General features: G+C 47.6%; 1 protein-coding gene across 1 annotated transcript in view; it reads left to right on the forward strand.

The window, feature by feature from the left end:
- Positions 1-19,698, forward strand: part of LOC144098744 (calcium-activated chloride channel regulator 2-like) — a 573,215-nt gene that overhangs the window by 83,982 nt on the left and 469,535 nt on the right. The window contains exon 2 of the mRNA XM_077631596.1: positions 13,236-13,432. The gene's annotated coding sequence lies outside the window, so the exon portion shown is untranslated. The remainder of the gene's footprint in view (positions 1-13,235; positions 13,433-19,698) is intronic.

Consider the following 19,698-nt stretch of genomic DNA (forward strand, 5'->3'; position numbering starts at 1 on the left):
AGCCACGATTAACGTAAAAATGTGTAGGGTGCAGGGCGCTGCGGTCAATTACATTCGTTCAATGCCACAAGTGCAAGCACTGCAAGCGCTAGCAGCGTCTGTAGTGAGCACATAAAGCATCACAAATGAAGATATATTAAGAACAAAAATTTCCACTCAGTCTTGATCTCTGGTGGGCAGAAATGTAAGGTACAGCTCCCCATAGGAATGCACTCGAATATTACCAGATCCATAACTTTCAAATTTCGGGAAAATGGGCCGTGAAACGTAGAACGTTGAAACGATCTTATTGAGGCTTTTGTAGTGGCAGCGCTTTGCGATTTCTCAACAAATATCGGGGAGACATCGAAATAACGAGAAACGCAAAAATATTCCGCAAATCTTTAGCTGCCAGAGAATCAGTCTGTATCACGCCCTCATTTCGGTGTCCTTTCCTTTAAAGAACCACGTTTTACTGTCCCTCGCTTTCAGCCCTCTGCTCTGACCTCTGCTTAAAGAACATTGTTGACCCGATTAGCGATCGCTTCCAAACTTATACCATAACAATACTGTGGCAGCAAGCCAATGTTCACGAGCGAATAGCTGCCAAATCTCAGGATTATTATGGCGGCGCTTAAGAAGTGTGGGGGAAGAGGGTATGGTGGTTAATTTCGCGAGTGGAGGGAGGCCACCCCCCTCCTCGCTAGGTGAATTACTGCGCGCCCTATACTCGCGAGTGAATGTACTGGCGTGACAGCCGAGCTATCCTGTTTACCAGAGTTTACGTGTGCGTGTGCGTGTGCGTGCGTGCGTGCGTGCGTGCGTGCGTGTGTGTGTGTGTGTGTGTGTGTGTGTGTGTGTGTGTGTGTGTGTGTGTGTGTGTGTGTGTGTGTGTGTGTGTGTGTGTGTGTGTGTGTGTGTGTGTGTGTGTGTGTGTGTGTGTGTGTGTGTGTGTGTGTGTGTGTGTGTGTGTGTGTGTGTGTGTGTGTGTGTGTGTGTGTGTGTGTGTGTGTGTGTGTGTGTGTGTGTCGGATATAACACCACAATGGGCGCTCATTTTACTAACGCGGCAGTTTAATTATTGTCACAAGTTCGGCGGCGACGCGAGGGTGTCACCCGAGCATGACAATAGCGGGGTGTTAGTTAAATGTCCGGCGTTTCCGGTTCGGAAACACAATGAGAGCGACAGAGGCGTGTTAAAAGGCAAACAACAGTACAGTGCTGTCTGTTGGATAGCAGGAAGGATACGAGAGCTCTTGCAGGAAGGAAATGTATACAATTGAAGACAACTGATCACGTAGAGCGAGCAACGCAAAGCGACAGTCATGCATTAAAATAAGCGATTAGAGCACTGGTCGAACCACCCTACACAAGTCAAGGCAACGAAAGTTGCAGTCCGGTCATTTACATCAAAGCAGAAATTTCGGAACGGATGGAGACATACAATTATCGGGACGCAGCGCCTTTCCATCCACAAGGAAAACGTGCTAAGAGTGGCCTCCAAAAACGACAGCGCTTCCGGAGCAGCAGGCAGTCTAAAATATGCGATGTTGGTGGAGCCTTTATCCCCGTTGAGTGCACTCACGGATTGCGGCTTGCGCACCTGGCGTAGCAGTGCAAACCACACGGACAAAAAGCGCACAAAACAGATCACGTACAACAGCCCACGGCAGTAGGCTGCTTAGTCTCCAAGTTGAAGTAGAGAAGAATTAGAGTATCCAAGGCAGGAGCGTAGCCCCGAAGCCAGAGGATCGGTCGGTGCAAGTAAGCATTCCTGCCGTACAGGAAGCGCTTAGAATAAGCTACAATGCCAGTGCAAGTGACGTTAGCAGAACAGCTGAGGTGATTGGTACCGTTAACACCACACCAAACAGGCGTACCACAGGTGAACGAGCCCGATTTGCCTCTGGCTAGCATACGCGACGGGCGGCGTCAGATGCCGCATGATGGAAAAGAGAAGTAGAGAAATCAAAGGAGAAAATCTCGAGATTTTGAGGTAGCACCGAAAGCAAGTCATCGCCGTTCTGGGGACGTTCAGCCTAAGGTGAGTGCACTGCCACCTGAAATGTTCGTTTCTGCGTGCCGATGCGCCACAAGGCATATCGGCCGGCTGTCTATCAGTGCCTGGGAAGTTATCCCGTTTCGTTTATGAGCAGAGTGTTAGTTGCGGGTTAATTTTAGCGTGTTAGTTAGCTACGTCCCGAAGCCTGCATGGCAGTAATTTACTGGTATGTTCAGAGACGCACTGCGCACGATGCTTCGCTTGCTTTTTTAAAGCCAAACTTGAATGCGAGTCTATGTTCTGGGACAAATGTGTGGTGTCGGCGGAGGCTCACGGTTTGGTATACCTTCATGATTAAAATTTTCAAAAAAATCATGAATAACGCTGCAACTATATTTTTGAGGCCTAAAGCTACAAAAGCGCTGTAAAGGCTATAGTGGGGCACAATGCTCGCAGGACAAAGCGGCGTCAGTTCGTGAAAAGCACTGAAACAAATTATAAATGGTCCATACGTGGGACGAAGAACTCCTGGCTTGGCTAGAACCGTCGCATGAGCTTGTAAGCATTGCTGACATGCAGATCGGTGTAAGCTTTACTTCTAGAAGTTCATGTGGCGCAATTATCTTGCATGAACGCCATTTTACAGCGACAGCCGTTAGGCGCCCGTCCCTGGCTTGCGCGTCGGCGTTACTGGTAGCTGCGTTACCATGGTTACCATGGTTACCATCCATGGTTACTGTGGCAACCCAGGTATGGTTATCATCCCGCATGACACCCCGTAGGGTGTGTTAGGGCTTTTAGCAATGCTGCGCATCTGTTTGTGTCTCGTCGTCAGATATCACCTTATGTCATGGCCAACCTGGGTCGCATAAGCCTACGGGTGGCTCTGTTTAGAACAGCCGCCTGCCAAAGCTAAATGCCTACACAGCTATTACTTAATCTCGCATTATATAGTCGTAACCGTGCTGTGATTTTTTTTTTCCACAGTGCTATTGCCTTCAGCTGGCATATTGCAACAAGTGCGTTTTGTGTCAAGCTCCGGTCGTTACTGCGGTTCCTTTCGTGCATATCTTAGACCTGGGAAAACTTTGTCAATCTCAGAACTCACGTAGTTTCTACTGGTAACAATATTTCAATATCAACATAATAATAATAATAATAATAATAATAATAATAATAATAATAATAATAATAATAATAATAATAATAATAATAATAATAATAATAATAATAATAATAATAATAATAATAATAGGTTTTTGGGGAAAGGAAATGCGCAGTATCTGTGTCATATATTGGACACGTGAACCGTGCCGTAAGGGAAGGGATAAAGGAGAGAGTGAAAGAAGAAGGGAAGAGAGAGGTGCTGTAGTGGAGGGCTCCGGAATAATTTCGACCACCTGGGGATCTTTAACGTGCACTGACATCGCACAGCACACGGGCGCCTTAGCGTTTTGCCTCCATAAAAACGCAACCGCCGCGCTCGGGTTCAAACGCGGGAACTCCGGATCAGTAGTCGAGCGCCCTAACCACTGAGCCACCGCGGCGGGTCAATATCAACATCTCTTTCCATAAATAAGGAAATGCGGTGAGAAAAACGCGTTTTACCTCATTAATAAACCGCTCTGTCTCCGAAGCCACCACTGCATGTTTTTAATTCATCACTCAATATCACGAATGTGTTGGAACAAATCTGCTTTTTAAGTTCTCTTACATTTTTCCTCCTATTAGCTCGCACATTTAGCAAAATAACAGCATTTAATGAGCAACGTATTCCCCAAGTGCATGATACCGTACTCCTGTTGCGATATTTCTCGAAGAACACGCCTATCTCCTCTTTTAAGACCGTCCTTATGACTTCTAATTGTAGTGCGGAACAGCTTGTATTCCGAGATGAATCCAAAATTCAACAATTCAGCTCGCATATCGCTAATGCTTTCTTTCCGGCCCAACGTCTTTGCTGCCGGGAGGGCTGCAATTGAAGCGGGCGTTGTATTCTGAATAAGAAATTACGCCCACTGAACTCACTGCTTAAGCAAGCAAGGCGCTTTAGAGTGTCACAAGTTTTAAATTTCAAACCGTGCAAAGAACGTCCCGAAAAAAAAATACTTCGCTATATGGAGTCAGTGTTCCCCGCGCAAAGCAGTACAGGTAGCCCATTCTGAAGAGTGTGCTATTATTCTCCCGCTCGGACCGCGAGCCCCATTTACGGCAGCCACCCACTTTCTCATTTGCCTTCCCCTGCCCCAACTTATCTCTTCCGTGCAGACGGGCTTTGGAACGACACCTGTGTTACTGTGCGCCCGGTGGAAATGGAATTAATGCAGGCTCGCTCGTCGCGTCGTCTCTTAATTCCAATCGACATTGTATCTGAGAGCCCACTTCACTGTACACAGTCTGTGTAAGCTTGCGGGCAAATGCGCCGTATTTTCATAGGCTGTTGAAGGAGAGAAATTTCCTAAATTGGAAAATTTGAAAGAAAAAATATCTCTATTGCAGTAAACGGAGAAAGAAAGGCGAGAGAGATAGATTTTGCCGGCATGGAAAAATGCCTGGGAGTAATAAAGCGCGGACAGCCGGCGTGGCAAATAGATTAATGCGCACAACTCCTCTTGAAAAATGCATGCATATAAATTTGAAAGTTTCATGAATGTAAATGTTTTCTTCTCAGTATTTTTTTTTTCAGAATCTAGTAAACGTGGAAGACAGCATCATGTCATTTGATGAAGAAGAAAGGCAAAAAGAGAGCCAGGGTTTCAGTAACTGCCGCACATCAGTATTTTCCAGTTATAGTTCTTTCTTGTTATTGTGTGTGTTTGAGCGATTGTTTAATTAAGTTAGAAAACGCATCTATCATCGCCCTTGCAGCCTAAATACCTCGCAGCTATGTTCCCCCAAAAACGTACAAGACGTACGTCTATTTCATAAATGCACAATGTAATGTCATGTGCGTAATTTGTGATGTATGTGTACATAGTTAATGTTACGTACACGGCCAGAATGCTGCATACTCTCAGTGTGAAGTACTGTGGCTGCACCCTCCTTCCCCCTTCCCGAAAGCTATGGATGCAGACTTATCTGCAAACCGTTTAAGTGCTTGGAAAACAAAACTGACGCAATCGGTTGCCGCGCAAGTTGAGCGAGTACAAGCTGGCCGTCCGTATACTAGCAGGCAAGTATTTGTTCAACCTGCGGAACAGCATGAATCGGTGTAATTATCGCTTTCAACAGATGGCACGCCCAGTGTTTGGCAGTTCCATTGATGGTTTAATGCATCGAAGTGAGTGTGCTTTCACGCTCTTATTTTTTCTCTACAAACAGTGAGGTGGAGCATGCGTCGTAACATGAGTAGGAAAAAAAATGGGGCATTCGCTTCAACCACACGGTGAAGAGACTGCTTTACAATAACAGACCCTTGTACAGAGTATCACGTGAATAGTGCGAGTTCTTGTGAACAGATGGCGCAACCAGGCTATAACTCGTGTGCTGTTTGCACAGGGGTGCCGACAGCGCTTCACTTACCGCGTCTTCTTTGTGTACTCATGCCACTGAAGCCGCGGCCGCCAGTGCGTCATCTGTTCTTTACCGCTAACACTTTGAGGCGAAGCTGCATTAGCTTCCGAGTGTATGGACGGGAGCTTTTTCTCTTTTTCTGGTTTTTTTTTTCACATAGGTGGGCCGGAGGGATTTCGCCGCTGGCACGGTGCATTAGGGTGGAGGTCGATCTAACATTGATGATGGCTTCGCCTGAACGACGGTGTGGGGAAATAAACGGGGAATGATACGTTGAAATTCTCTCAGCATGTCGCCAGGATGCTGTCCGGAGATGTTTAACACCAGCGGCTCCTTTGTGCTTTATTATTTGTTTCCTAAGAACACTGTCTTCTTGCGTTTGTTTGGGAGCATGTGGAAATCGCAGTGGATATAAATGGCAAATGGCGGAGTACCAGAACAAGGAACCTCGCCCCAGTTCCAGCTTCGAGTGAGGAACAGCAGAAAGGAAGACTTTTTTTTTCGTTCTTTTTTGAAGCCATGCTTTCAAGTTCACTTGCCTCTTTCGAAAGTGGAACGATGTAGTTTAAAAGAGATTTTTGTGGCAAGTTTGATAAGAATTTGAGCACGATGTGCAACTTGGATGGATGGATGGATGGATGGATGGATGGATGGATGGATGGATGGATGGATGGATGGATGGATGGATGGATGGATGGATGGATGGATGGATGGATGGATGGATGGATGGATGGATGGATGGATGGATGGATGGATGGATGGATGGATGGATGGATGGATGGATGGATGGATGGATGGATGGATGGATGGATGGATGGATGGATGGATGGATGGATGGATGGATGGATGGATGGACGGACGGACGGACGGACGGACGGACGGACGGACGGACGGACGGACGGACGGACGGACGGACGGACGGACGGACGGACGGACGGACGGACGGACGGACGGACGGACGGACGGACGGACGGACGGACGGACGGACGGACGGACGGACGGACGGACGGACGGACGGACGGACGGACGGACGGACGGACGGATGGATGGATGGATGGATGGATGGATGGATGGATGGATGGATGGATGGACGGACGGACGGAGCGTCCCCTTTCAAACGGGGTGAATGCAGTTACCACCATGCTCAGCTTTTTTCTCTTTATTTTTGTTTAAATGTGTTTTAATTTATTAAAGTTCGTCATTTTCTTTAAATACGTTTTCCTACATTTTTAACCTTATGTCACCTCTCTGCTTTTGAGCCACCAATCTTTTAATCGCTTTTTGCTTATTTTCACCGCAGATTAATTTACATGACTATTGTTATATCTAAACCCTAGGGCTCAGGAAGAGTGACTGTGCCTGCATCGACATCTGGATGGCTACCATCACATTTTAGTATGAGGCGTTCTATTGTTTCTACAGATTTACCACACACAGTGCATGTGCCATCTTCTTCGTTAAATTTCTTTCTATAGCTGCGCGTTCTAAGTCTTCCTGACCTAGCTTCAAAGAGTAGGGCACTGCCTCTTGAGAAGCGCTTACCTCCTGATCTGCTGTTCCCAGTATCGATATAGTTCTACACTACGTTTATTTTCTATTGAATTTATCCAATTTTTACCTTCCGCGTTTTTAACCTGTCATTGAATGCTCTTTCTTTCTCTTTCCTCGTGTCTGGCAAACTTATGGTCAGCTCTCTAGTTCGTTTACGCCACTGTGAGTCAACGCTCTTTCTGTATAGGTATTTAAAAACCTTAGCTGCCCACATGTCATCGTTCAATTTCCTCAGGCGTTCTTCGTATAGTATTTTACTCTGAGCTTCATGTGCTTCGAACGTTGCCCAACCCATATCCCCCTGTACTACCTCGTTTGTGGTTTTCCCGTGGGCACGTAGTGCTAATCTTCCAACGGCTCTCTAATTTACTTCTAATCTCTTACACATTGCGAAGAGTTCCCCCTGGCGTTGTAAGCGCGAAAAACTGAAAATGGTGAAATGAAGAAGTTCAGGCGATGGCAATTAACTATTGCTTTATCAGTGCTTCTGAGTGGATTGGGACCGACAACAAATATCTTTATAAGCATCACAACTGCTGGACTGCCCCGTAACGAAATATTTTTACAGGTGAACATGAAGGCTGGTTACCTTACACTCTTACAAAAAAAAAGTAGGAGAATTCATTAAGGTACTACTAACCACGTACCTGTCACAAAAATCACTGCCTTCTTAGAAACTAGAGATAGTAAAAGTAAAACTAGTGAAAGTTACTACCTCAAGAAGCTAGTGAAGAGCACTGCATTCAAAAACAAAATGATGTTAGTATTTACTATGAAAATAGGTAGCAACTGGTTTGAATATCCTGCTAGGCTCTTAGTGCGGTGTATTTGTGTTGCGTGTTAAATTTGTGCGCCATGTTAAAATCATATGTGGCCGACATCAGTGAGGGCTAACCAGGACTGTGCTGACCGTAAATCACACACTTAGGCTGAGACACGGTGAGCATTTCCAATGCCTGGCATTACCTACACAAGTCATGCGAAGCAGTGGCATTGTACAACCCTACCGAGCGCACACAACGGTTCGGGATGCAAGAAAACCGCAAATAAGATGTGGTTAGAAAAAAGTTTATTTGACATTGACAACGGGAACGAGCGGTAACGAGACGCAAGAACGATAAAAGTACAAAGCCATGATAATTGAACAGTGTCCACTTCAGACCTAAAAACACGAGAACATTACACAACACAGAATGGGTCGGTATATTACATGCTAGTCAATAGTCATGAAAATTATATACCTAGAGCACAATGAAGACAGCAGCGATAAACGTAAAAGTATATACAGCGAATACATGGCAGGAAATTCTGACCAAGCATCCCGTCTCTTCTCGTCTCGCCTCTCTCTCGCACTTTCTCTGTTTCTTCTCTCCCCTAAACGTGAAGAGGAGGATTTCGCTCTTCACTTGGTCTCCTGCCCACCGTGGTAGCTGGTGGCCGCAAACTGAAATAAATCATGTTAAATTCAAATAACTAAGTTAAATAGATTATTCAACTAAGTAATTAAGATCTTAGGGCTGACGCTGTAGATTCTAGGCCAGAAGGTGGGGCTATATATGACTAAACGAAAGGTATAACAGCTTTGGCTGTAAAATATGCCATGAAAGTGGAAGTTTATTTTTTGATTCCACCCGCCGCGGTGGCTCAGTGGTTAGGGTGCTCGGCTACTGATCCGGAGTTCCCTGGTTCGAACCCGACCCACGGCGGCTGCGTTTTTATGGAGGCAAAACGCTAGGGCACTCGTGTGCTGTGCGATGTCAGTGCACGTTAAAGATCCCCAGGTGGTCGAGAAAATTCCGAAGCCCTCCACAACGGCACCTCTTCCTTCATTTCTTCTTTTACTCCCTCCTTTATCTCTTCGCTTACGGCGCGGTTCAGGTGTCCGCCGATATATGAGACAGATACTGCGCCATTTCCTTTCCCCAAAAACCAATTATTATTTTTTGATTCCTAATTATGTGCGCTTTTTGTTCAAATTGGCGCACAGGTTATATTGCGTTAGACCGGAATATTTGTTGATCAAGCTCAGTCTTTGTATTGTTGAGCTTCTCATGTTGAGTGACACTGACGACTCAAATCGCTGACCACGCGGTATCCATGTGAAAGAACAACCGACCCGCACCGTCACCAGCTGGGCTGCATTATTCCCGCGCGAGACTTTTCCAACGGTCCACCCAAAGCAACGGCCCCATCCCCCGCAGGGCGAGTGAACGGCGGCGCTCCACGCGAGATGCACAGGCACAAAAAGCTGCTTCGCTCCACTGCCAGGCTGTCCGGTCAGTCGGCGCGCAGCTCACCCGGTATATAGCCAATTCCGCGGACGCCGTATGGCTCGGGGGCTTCACGAGGGACACAAGAAGCTCGCCGCCTCTCTGTCGGTGACAGCGCGACGACAGGCAGCTTACGAGCGCGCCACCAGGAGTCGTTCCGGTCGCCAAGAAACGCCATAGAGAACAAAAGCGACGACGCCGGCAGACTTCCCAGTCCCGGGGAGATTGAAGAAAACACGCGCATAGAGGTACACGTGCCTGCGCAGGAGAGTTTACTGCCCAAATACAGCGGCAGATGTGCACGAAGAAAGAAAGGGAAGGGAAGTAGGGAGGGAAATAAAAGCGAGTATACGCAGGAGGCCTCCGGCTCTTTTAACCGCACATCTTCTCCCCGGCAGTGGCGGGAAGGCGATCGCCGCTGTGACGGGCACTAATTGAAAATGCATCCACATGCGTCAGGGTCTTGGAATGTGGCCTGCTGGGTATGCTAGGCGCGACTCGCCAGGAACCCGCTTGGACCCCGGCATTGCTTCTTCGCTGTCAGCGACGTTCCTACCGTGCTTCATTGTGTTCGAGTCTCTCCTTTCGTTGTTTTTTGGACGACGCCTTTCACCTCATCTGAGTTCGTTCGGACCAAGCTTTCCTTTGTGGGCTGCGCGCTGCCTTTTGTGTGTGTGTATACCACATCAGCTTTGTGCGTCCCACGTACTCTTTACGCGCTGCGTGATTCCTTGCAGCCCTCCCAACACCAGGTATATATACGATGTGCAACGTCGGTCTTAAAATATGTATTTCGGAGGCAGGATGCTGAAAATAACTTCTTTCCGGGAGGTCTTCTTTTCTAGTGACCGCAGCACAGTTAGGTAAGAGACAGCACATCAAAGGCAACCTGCTATTGTGCGGGCAATTAAATATTCACTCTAAGCGGACGCTTCCAAAGTAACTGAAAGGTATTCAAAACGGCTTCAAAAGGGCCGGCGAAATTTAACATCGGCCAATCTCGAAAAAACGTTGTCTCCAAATTATGAGGAAGAGAATCGATCAATCACTCAGTCAACAAATCAATCAATCAATCGATCGATCAATCAATCGTACAGAAAATGTTTTCTGGTAAATCTAAGCACATGGCGCTTGTAAGGATACCGGGCCGCACGTGAAAGATGTTTTGGGGGGATCTGAAGCATCATACAATCATAACAACTATACACATATGAAGTGAAAGAAAATAAATCTAGCACAACACGAAGAACCACGAAATTTCCCACGGAGCTTGGAAAACTCAAAACGTCAAAAACTTTGCCAGGCAAGTAAGGAACCTGCGCGCGTAGGTTGAAATTTTTATTCGAGCATTTGAGTTGTGACTCAAAAAACTGCGCAATGAAGAAATTTCAGGAGACTCAGGGGGATGCCGTTAACGAGTGTATCGGCTGAAGCCCGGAGGTGGGCTGCAGTGGAGAGCGCCCTCCAGTGCTTAGTTACTCTCCTTTGAAATAGTCTGCATAATTACTGCTCAGTAATTGCCGCCTAATACAACACGCATCAATAGCTGTATACACTTGCATGTAAGGAGCTGGCGCCAGGTTAAATACCAAAAAAGATTAAGAAAACGTGCCGCGTTGGCTACAACAGAACCTCGTTAATCTGAACTTACTTCGAGCATCCGGCTTATATGAATTGACGCTTAGATCTCAGCATCCACTGCGCACCAATCCTCAATTATCTTGGTAGTGCTCCTGTTCGGTTCTCATCGCCCAGGACACCCCCCCCCCCCCCCAGCTCCCCCTGCCCCCTACATTCCCCGATATAAGAAATTATCTTTGGCCACTCCCGACAAAAACCCTATACCCACGTGCCTGCCTGCATTCTGCCCCACCGAGGACAAATTACAAGAGAGTTTGCATCCTCTTTAATTCTTTCTTTTTGTTTAATATTTTCCTTTCCATACACTAAAACAGCCCCGGAGTATTCGCAAATTGATTTTTGATACAGTGCCAACCCCGGCGCGGTGGCTCAGTGGTTAGGGCGCTCGACTACTGATCCGGAGTTCCCGGGTTCGAACCCTACCGCGGCGGCTGCGTTTTTATGGAGGCAAAACGCTAAGGCGCCCGTGTGCTGTGCGATGTCAGTGCACGTTTAAGATCCCCAGGTGGTCGAAATTATTCTGGAGCCCTCCACTACGGCACCTCTAATTCTTCCTTTCTTCTTTCACTCCCTCCCTTATCCCTTCCCTTACGGCGCGGTTCAGGTGTCCAACGATATATGAGACAGATACTGCGCCATTTCCTTTCCCCCAATACCTATTATTATTATTATACAGTGTCACTCTCCCGTCTCGTCATACGTTCCGCTCCAAGCAGCGAACGTCGATCCGCCCGAGAGCCGCGGCGCATAGGTCAGCCACTGCGCCGTTGCCGGGCGCAAAGGGCCCCGCAGAACGAGCCGTTCGTCACGCGCAAACCAGATACGCCCACAAGCGTAGAAAAGGCGCGCGGCGGAAAGCAAGCGAATACAAGGGGGAGCTCGCGCAAACGCCGCTTGTTCGACGCTTCAGACAAGGCTGCAATCCGAAGCGGAGAAGACGACCATGATGTTCTTTCCCTCTCCCCTCACAGCAGTCTGTCGTCCCCTCTTAGCGAGTGCAAAGTCGTGTTCCTAAGCGTTTTAAAAGAAGAGTGAAAAAAAAAGCGGTAAAAGAAAACCGAAAGAAAGGTGATATTCCTTTGCCCCCCCCCCCCCCCCCCCCCCGTTGTCCTTTCTAGATCCCTGACTCCCTTCCCTTTCACCCTTTTTCTCTGCTCTGTCTTCGCTCCTAATCCGGCGCCCTGGGCACGCTTTTGAAAAGGCCAGATAGATTCCTATTAGGGGGTCTCCCTTCGGAGAGAGTCCCTTGTCTGTTCGGCCGAGCGCAGTGCTGGAGATGCCCCAAAGCGGCTTAGCGCTTCTTGGCCCCTACGCGCGTTGTTCTTAACGGCACCAAAAAAGTGCTCCGTAGACATATCAGTCTCTTTTTCTTCACATTTTTTCACTGTTTTTTTCCTCCTCCCAGGCTTCGTCCGGCTGCGACATATCCCGGTCCGCGGACTAAGCCGCCGCGCCGGACACCGCTGCCTTTTATCGTCGCGGGCAAGACGCCTCGGATCCCGCTTTCTGTTGAAATCCTTGCTCTCGTTTCTTGTCCTTCAAGCTTACCTTTCGCTGTTAAAATTGTTACTTTTCATCCTAGTGCTTTGCGTTCTATCGTCCACTGCTGGTGAAGTGAGCGTTCTTTCGGGATCAGCGGGCAGGTGTCGAAGTAGCCTTATACCAGTACGTGAAGCGCTTTTCTTTCCCCAAGAACGTTGCACCAACATGAATGATACGTTACAAGCTGCGTGCTGTGTATTGTTTTCAGTTCTGTCTTTTCTAGCGTGTCCTTGACACAGCTAGAATACGCGCATTCCATGTCCATTCATCGACTTGGATGGAAAGCCTGTCAGTACGACACACGCAAGTGTGTCGTACCCTGGACACTGCTACACATGCGCACACTATGGAAGGGAGCTTTCCAATTAGTGAACGAATGAAGGTCACTTGAACCGTAGACACTTTTACGCAGGTGCTCAGCAACAAAATGAATGAATGAATGAATGAATGAATGAATGAATGAATGAATGAATGAATGAATGAATGAATGAATGAATGAATGAATGAATGAATGAATGAATGAATGAATGAATGAATTAAGAGCGCGAACTCTTCTCCCCGCCGTAGAAAAAGAAAAATATGGGAGACGTTTGTACAGTCGAAGAAAGAGCACTTCGCACGTTGTATTATTTTCCTCACAAGTGATTTTTTTTTCTTTTGCAGCATGACATAATTTGCAGACAACAAAGCAAATCAAACCTGACTTTTTCACTTGCCTCTACCTTGGGACCTGACAGGGCGATGACCATGCCAGTAGCTGTTACGCCCGGAAGGCTTGACGATGTGCAGGACCGCGCCATCCATCCTCATCGTTGACGGAGTACCCACGCGTGCTGGCTGTGGAACAACAGTCAGCGCCGGAATACAAAGCCATTGCGCGCTCTCTATCCCGGGCAGGCAGCAACCAGGCAAGACTGCTGGGAGATATGTCAAGGCGAGTAAAGGCATTCTCCTATTCTTAACCACCTGGGCGCCTAGTTTTGTGACTGTGCACAAATAGAAATGAAGCGAGAGGTGTTTTATTGCACAACCGAAAAAAAAAATTCCTCATTTTCGTACCCGTTGGCAACACATCATGAACTGGGACGCAGTGTGCCGAACAACCTAGTGTAACGAAGGATACTCATCAAGATTATAGTGTACAAAGCCGTTCGTGCGAGCCACATAAGGGATAGGGAATGAAGAGGTTAACCAGTAAACTTCCAGAATGACGCCATTAGTGAACAAGAGCGCGGGATATGACGGGCATCGCTGGAAAAGTAGCCAAAAATCTCAAATCAAGGAAAACATAGATAAATGATCTGGTTGTCGTCAATATTAGAGAAGCAAGTAATCGCGCACTAAAATTAGACCGGATTCATTTTACAAAGCTGAAGACGAGAGCTTGCCGCAGGTGGGAGCCAAACCGACCTCCTGCGTGCAGTGCTCTACAGCTACCGCAGCTCAGTTAGTTTTGTTTGTTTTGCGGTGGGTTTAACATCCCAAAGCGACTCAGGCTATGAGGGACGCCGTAGTGAAGGGCTCCGGAAATCTCGACCACCTGTGGTTCTTTAACGTGCACTGACATCGCACAGTACACGGGCCTCTAGAATTTCGCCTCCATCGAAATTCGACCGCCGCGGCCGAGGTCGAACCCCCGTTTTCGGGTCAGCAGCCGAGCGCCATAGCCACGAGCCACCGCGGCGGCGCAGCTCAGTTAGTAGGCCAGCCCAGGAGATTTGCGAAGTCGTGGGTACGGCTCCGGTTGGTGTCATGCTTTCTTCCTTATGCTTTGTCAAATCATCAATGTAAATTGAACTACGGATTCCTTTGATTCACTGATAAATTAGAACAACAGTAGGAACATTTATCTGAGCTCTCTTTGGTTTCGTACTATTGGATTCCTTTGTACCTTCCGTTAGTAACCATATGGACCAGCGCAAGGCAGGGATTGCGAGTCAAGGTGCTCAGACATCGGCTCGAGGTCGGTTGTATCAGCACAAATAACAAGGTCGGAGAAGCATACAGCCAAGGGCGAGAGACACGGGGACCATTAAGACAGAGAACCGGAATCAGTTTCTTCGGCACCTGTTGAACATATAGCCATGCAGCCAATCGATTGAAACCTTTGCCTAGTGCTTCCTGCTGTAGCCTGCGCGATTACGATCATGTATGCTGATGACAAACCATACCTGATACCCGAAACTGGGGCACAATCCGATGTCAGAGTTTCTGTCAACCACGCACCAAATTTCACCTTCTCTAATCTGAGCTTACTTGCCTAAGAGATGCATGTGAGCGGCTGTTCGCTAACCTAAAGGCGAGCGTTATAATTAATTCCTACCTTGCTGTCCACCACCAGTGCGAACCTGTGCCCCTCGAACCGCGTGATTGGTTTTAACCCGTCGCAGTGAAAACTGATTAATGCTAAACCTGACGAAATTCTCATGCACAGGACAGCCTTACCTGCTGTACCACGCTTCGTTCTTCGTGCTTTATTTATTTTTTAAGCAGGTGGAGAAGAGGATAACAGAAGAGGATGGTCAGCAGGCATAACTCTCGTGCGCATTCATGCATGCCGGCTTTATAAAAAATGCAAGGTATACGCACTCCCACCCAGAATTCCGTGCGCCCCGCGCAACTTCGCTCAGCCAGGTATCGTTCGGCAAAAAAAAAGGATAAATGAAAATGTATAGAGACGGCGGCCGGCATATGAGAGCTGCTACTCTTCTTTCAGTATATTTTTTGTGTTTCGTACTTTTAACTTCTTCTGTTTTTTTTTTTTTCCTTGCGAGGTTGCCTAAGATGCTGGTAAAAAAGAGACGCGCCTCTCCCGCTGATATAAGATATGCAGAGAGTGCATTCCCGCGTTCCTTGCGGTTGCCCGGGAAAGTCGGTTCGAATGCTATTCGATTGGTAGAAGTTAAATAAATGAACGGAATACAAAAAAATAAAGCAATTGAAGAAAACGTCGGGGAAAACGCACCGAAAGCCACTAAGGAAAGACCTGCGCCTATGCTTGCTCCAAGCCGAAATCGGCGGCGAGCTCTATGGTTGCGAAGAAATTTTCGGTGCGTGCCCGCATGAGGGCATATAAGCAGTCGAGGGGAAGAATGAAAGAAAGCAAAAAGAAAGAAAAAGAACGGAATAAAGCGAACAGAACGGCAGGAGGTGAAGCAACGTTCCAGGCTCTGGCGTTCCCCGCCAAGCTCGCTTCTTTCTCCTCCTCCTAGATCTCTCTCTCTTGCCCTCCTGAGGAATTTCAATATGTAACCGGCGTACATAATTCACTAGTTGATGCTGGTGCCTCTGCTTTGGCGGCTGGCTCGAACTGGTGGCATATCTGGGCGCGAGGAGGGAGCCCCCAACGCTTGCGCTGTGTTAAAGAGCCTTCCTTTTCTTGGCGGTTGTGCCGCCCCTTCCCTAAATCCCCCTTCCCTTCCTTCTCTCTCCCCCGCCCTCCTTCCCCGAACTTTCCGCTTACGCCGCCTCCGACCCCGCATCACCCTTCTCCGCTTGAAAGCGATAAAACATTGCAAATGCGTTGCGGGCCTTCCGTTCAACGCGAGCCCTGCGCAGTTTCTTAGCCCGATGTGAATCATTGATGCCTGGCGAACATCCCGGGCGCCTCCGAAAACGAAGAGGCGCGTGTAATGACATCAAAAAATTGGAAACATAGAAAACACGAAGTGAGACAGAGGAGCGAAGGAAACGGAGTTCCGTTTGAATACGTTATTATAAACTGGAACGAACGAATAAGAGAAAGAGAGCGAAAAGCAGGAGAGAGGGCGTGCGAACCGAGAAGCGGCGACTCTATATAGAGGCAGCGTGCAGCGCGATGCAGCTCTTGCCGACTGATTTCATTGCGCCGCTGACTCATATCCATTAGCGTTCAGGCCGCCTTCCTTTTCAAAAGAGCCGTTTCTTTTTTTTCTTTTTTTATCCTTCTTCCGAAGCCGGTAATTACCGTCGCGGCCGCATGAGTTGATTTCTTCGCGCGTGCTCTCTCTTTGTGCCCAAACGTGCGTGGGGTTGATAGTGGTGGTGGTGGACGCCGGCACCGTGGTGGTTTCCAGCGCTTTCTTCTCCAGCTGCGCGGCGCGTTTTATGCGCTTCGCCACTTCGGTGAAAAAAAGTGTGCAACGCTGCGGAAGCTATCGGGACGGCGTGAGCCAGTCAGGGGAGCTATGGAGCGCATATCAAAGGTCACTGCGCTATATACCGTTCGCAACATGCGTACGGGTAAGTCCTTTTGCGGTCTGCTCTTCAACATTAAACTGCAAAAGCGCGGTGTGCAGTCCAAAGCTTTTCAGGAGACACAAGTATGAGCGTGATTTTGCGGAGTTTACAACGTTCCCGTTGTCGGGGCAGTAGAAGCAGGAACAGTAAAACAGTAGTCGAAATATTCGTTGTAGTAGTAGTAGTAGTAGTAGTAGTAGTAGTAGTGGTGGTAGTGGGGGTGGTAGTGGTGGTGGTAGTGGTGGTGGTGGTGGTAGTGGTAGTGGTGGTAGTGGTAGTGGTGGTAGTGATGGTGGTGGTGGTAGCAGCAGCAGTAGTGTGTGGTAGTAGCAGTATCATGTAGTAGTTTCGTAGTAGTAACAGCACTAGTTGTAACAGTAATACTGGTAGTTGTAGTATATGGGCCGCGACAGGCAACTCAGTGACGTCATACTGCCACTCCAGCATCATGTGACCACACCCTAACGAACGAGAATGCATCTCCTGTGATCTGTTGGCCTGGGAATGGGCTCCCGCTGAAGAGTATCGTGGGAAAGGGAATGGCGCTACAACGCTCGTTACCACTTCTTCGGCCCAGAGGAGGAAGAAGAACTGGAGAGGACACCTAAGCTCCCCCTTAAGGGTATGACGCGACAGCTAATGAGTTAATGCCCATATATGCGGAATTGGTCATTCTCTAACATTCATAGATCCTCGGGAGTAGTCATACTACGCGTGGCGCAGTGTTGCAGCGGTTAAGCGATGCGCCACTGCCCTGCTGTGGCAGGTGCTGCACCGCTGGGACTTGCGCGATCCAGGTTGTTCTTCCAAGCAACCTCTCGCGACCAACGTTAATTTACCCGTCACCTGCCACGGTGGCCACTTTTCTCACAATGCGGTGGGCAGGGTGAGATGACACCACAAGGTCACGTGACCTAGATGGACCACCTGCCTCCTTGGTTGCTTCTCTGGAGATTTTTCGGGGATTTTTCGCTGATGGTCAACGACGCCGACCACGACGCCAGATTTTCTGCGGCACGAGCTCCCTAACGCGATCGCGTTAAAAGCTCCAGAGTTCCTTGAATATAAAACTAACTACGCAGAATATCACCGCAAGGGTTGCTAGTACTCGCGCTGCTATTTGCTAAAACTATCACCCCCTTCCACATTTCCTACTAATACATTCCTTGCTTCCTTCACTTCCTTCCTTCGTTTCTTTTTTGCTTCCCTCTCCTTCTTCCCTGCTTCATTTCTTCATTTTTACCTTCCTTCCTTTTTCCCTCGCTTACTTCCCCCATTCATTCGCTCATTTATTCTCTTCCTTATCTCCTGCTTGACTATCTTTCTTCTTTCCGTCCCTTTCTCTCTTTCTGCACCTACCTACCTACCTTCCTTCTTTTCTTTCTTTAGTTCTTTCTGTCTTTCTTCCTTTCTTCCTTTCTTTCTTCCTCCCTTTCTTCTTTTCTTTCTTCCTTTCTTCCTTTCTTCTTTTCTTTCTTTATTTCTTTCTGTCTTTCTTCCTTCCTTCCTTCCTTCCTTCCTTTCTTCCTTCCTTCCTTCCTTCCTTCCTTCCTTCATTCCTTCCTTTCTTTCTTTCTTCCTTTCTTTCTTTCTTCCTTTCCTTCTTCTTTCTTTCTTTCTTTCTTTCTTTCTTCCTTTCTTCCTTCCTTCCTTCCTTCCTTTCTTTCTTTTCTTTTTCCTTCCTTCCTTCCTTTCTTTCTTTCTTCCTTCCTTCCTTCCTTCCTTCCTTCCTTCCTTCCTTTCTTTCTTCCTTCCTTCCTTCCTTCCTTCCTTCCTTCCTTCCTTCCTTCCTTCCTTCCTTCCTTCCTTCCTTCCTTTACCACTTCTGGGGCCGCCGTATCGGCTGACTCAGAGCGCTTCTCGCAGCTTGCGCCACGCTGCACGCTACCAGTGAGACAGTCTAAGTGCTTAGCCGAGGCGCAAGGAGCGGCACCACGATGCTGTTTCGCCTCCACCAGCATCAAGCGTGGACCAGTATCCGCTTCTCGATGCTCGTGCGTTCGAACAGAAGAGGGGAGATTGCAAAAGAGAAATGCGCATCGATGAAAGGTTAACGCTGCCGGACGTTTGAAATGACCGCGCACGCCTGAGTTATTCATTCCGCTAGAGGATGGCTTTCAGCTCCAGAGCACGAATATGCTAAGAGCGATTTTTCTACGGCGAAAAGAGTGGTGCTCCAATGCACAGTTGAGATCGAAGAGGAAGTGGGGAGAGAAGCCACTAGGAAGTGCCCTCTTTTTCTGTATGGTAGAACATAAAATTCTTGAGATCGTCAAAATACATTAATGAATTCAAGAACAGGGTCGTGAAGCCATTAAAACGATAACCTTGCTTCAGTGCGAATGGTTGGGTGAACTCTTGAGTATTATTCAACAGTAAATTTCAGTTAAGCGCTACTTCGAGACGTGATGAGGACTGCAGGCAGAATTATTTATTCTATCCCCAGCAGGTTGTCGCGGTGATTTTAAGGAAGAGACGAGGCTTAGCACTAAATGGAAAGGACACTTCACGTTGCCTTCGTTTGTGCAATATGTAGCAAGCACTTCGGGTGGCATATTAAATTGCCATATTAGATTGGCTACTTGCCATGTCTCTGAAGTAAATGCTGTCCTTTTCTTATTTCTTTTTGTAGCTTTTCCAGTCTAGCTGTCGTTAGGTTACGAAGCTCCATATTTCGTAAAAAAGAAAAACAGTGCTTGTCGGTCGATAAGTGTCTCTCTTGATAAATGAATGAATCAATAATTTAGTTATTTGTGAACGAACGAATGAATTCACTAGTGAGGGCGTCCGCGAAGAAAGTGAACCTGTCGTGTCGGAAATTTTGCAACAAGCATGCCAAATAAATTAAATAAGAAACCATTTGCACTCTAAGTGCTGCGTTCAGCACATCCCGCATTGTATGTTGCTCGTGTAAAAAGAAATGTTGAGGTAAAGCGTTCCTCTATTCTTATTGTGTACATTCTTTCACAATAAGGGATTCTA

This window comes from Amblyomma americanum, chromosome 7, assembly GCF_052857255.1.
Source record: "Amblyomma americanum isolate KBUSLIRL-KWMA chromosome 7, ASM5285725v1, whole genome shotgun sequence".
In the NCBI taxonomy this organism is placed as follows: Eukaryota; Metazoa; Arthropoda; class Arachnida; order Ixodida; family Ixodidae; genus Amblyomma; species Amblyomma americanum.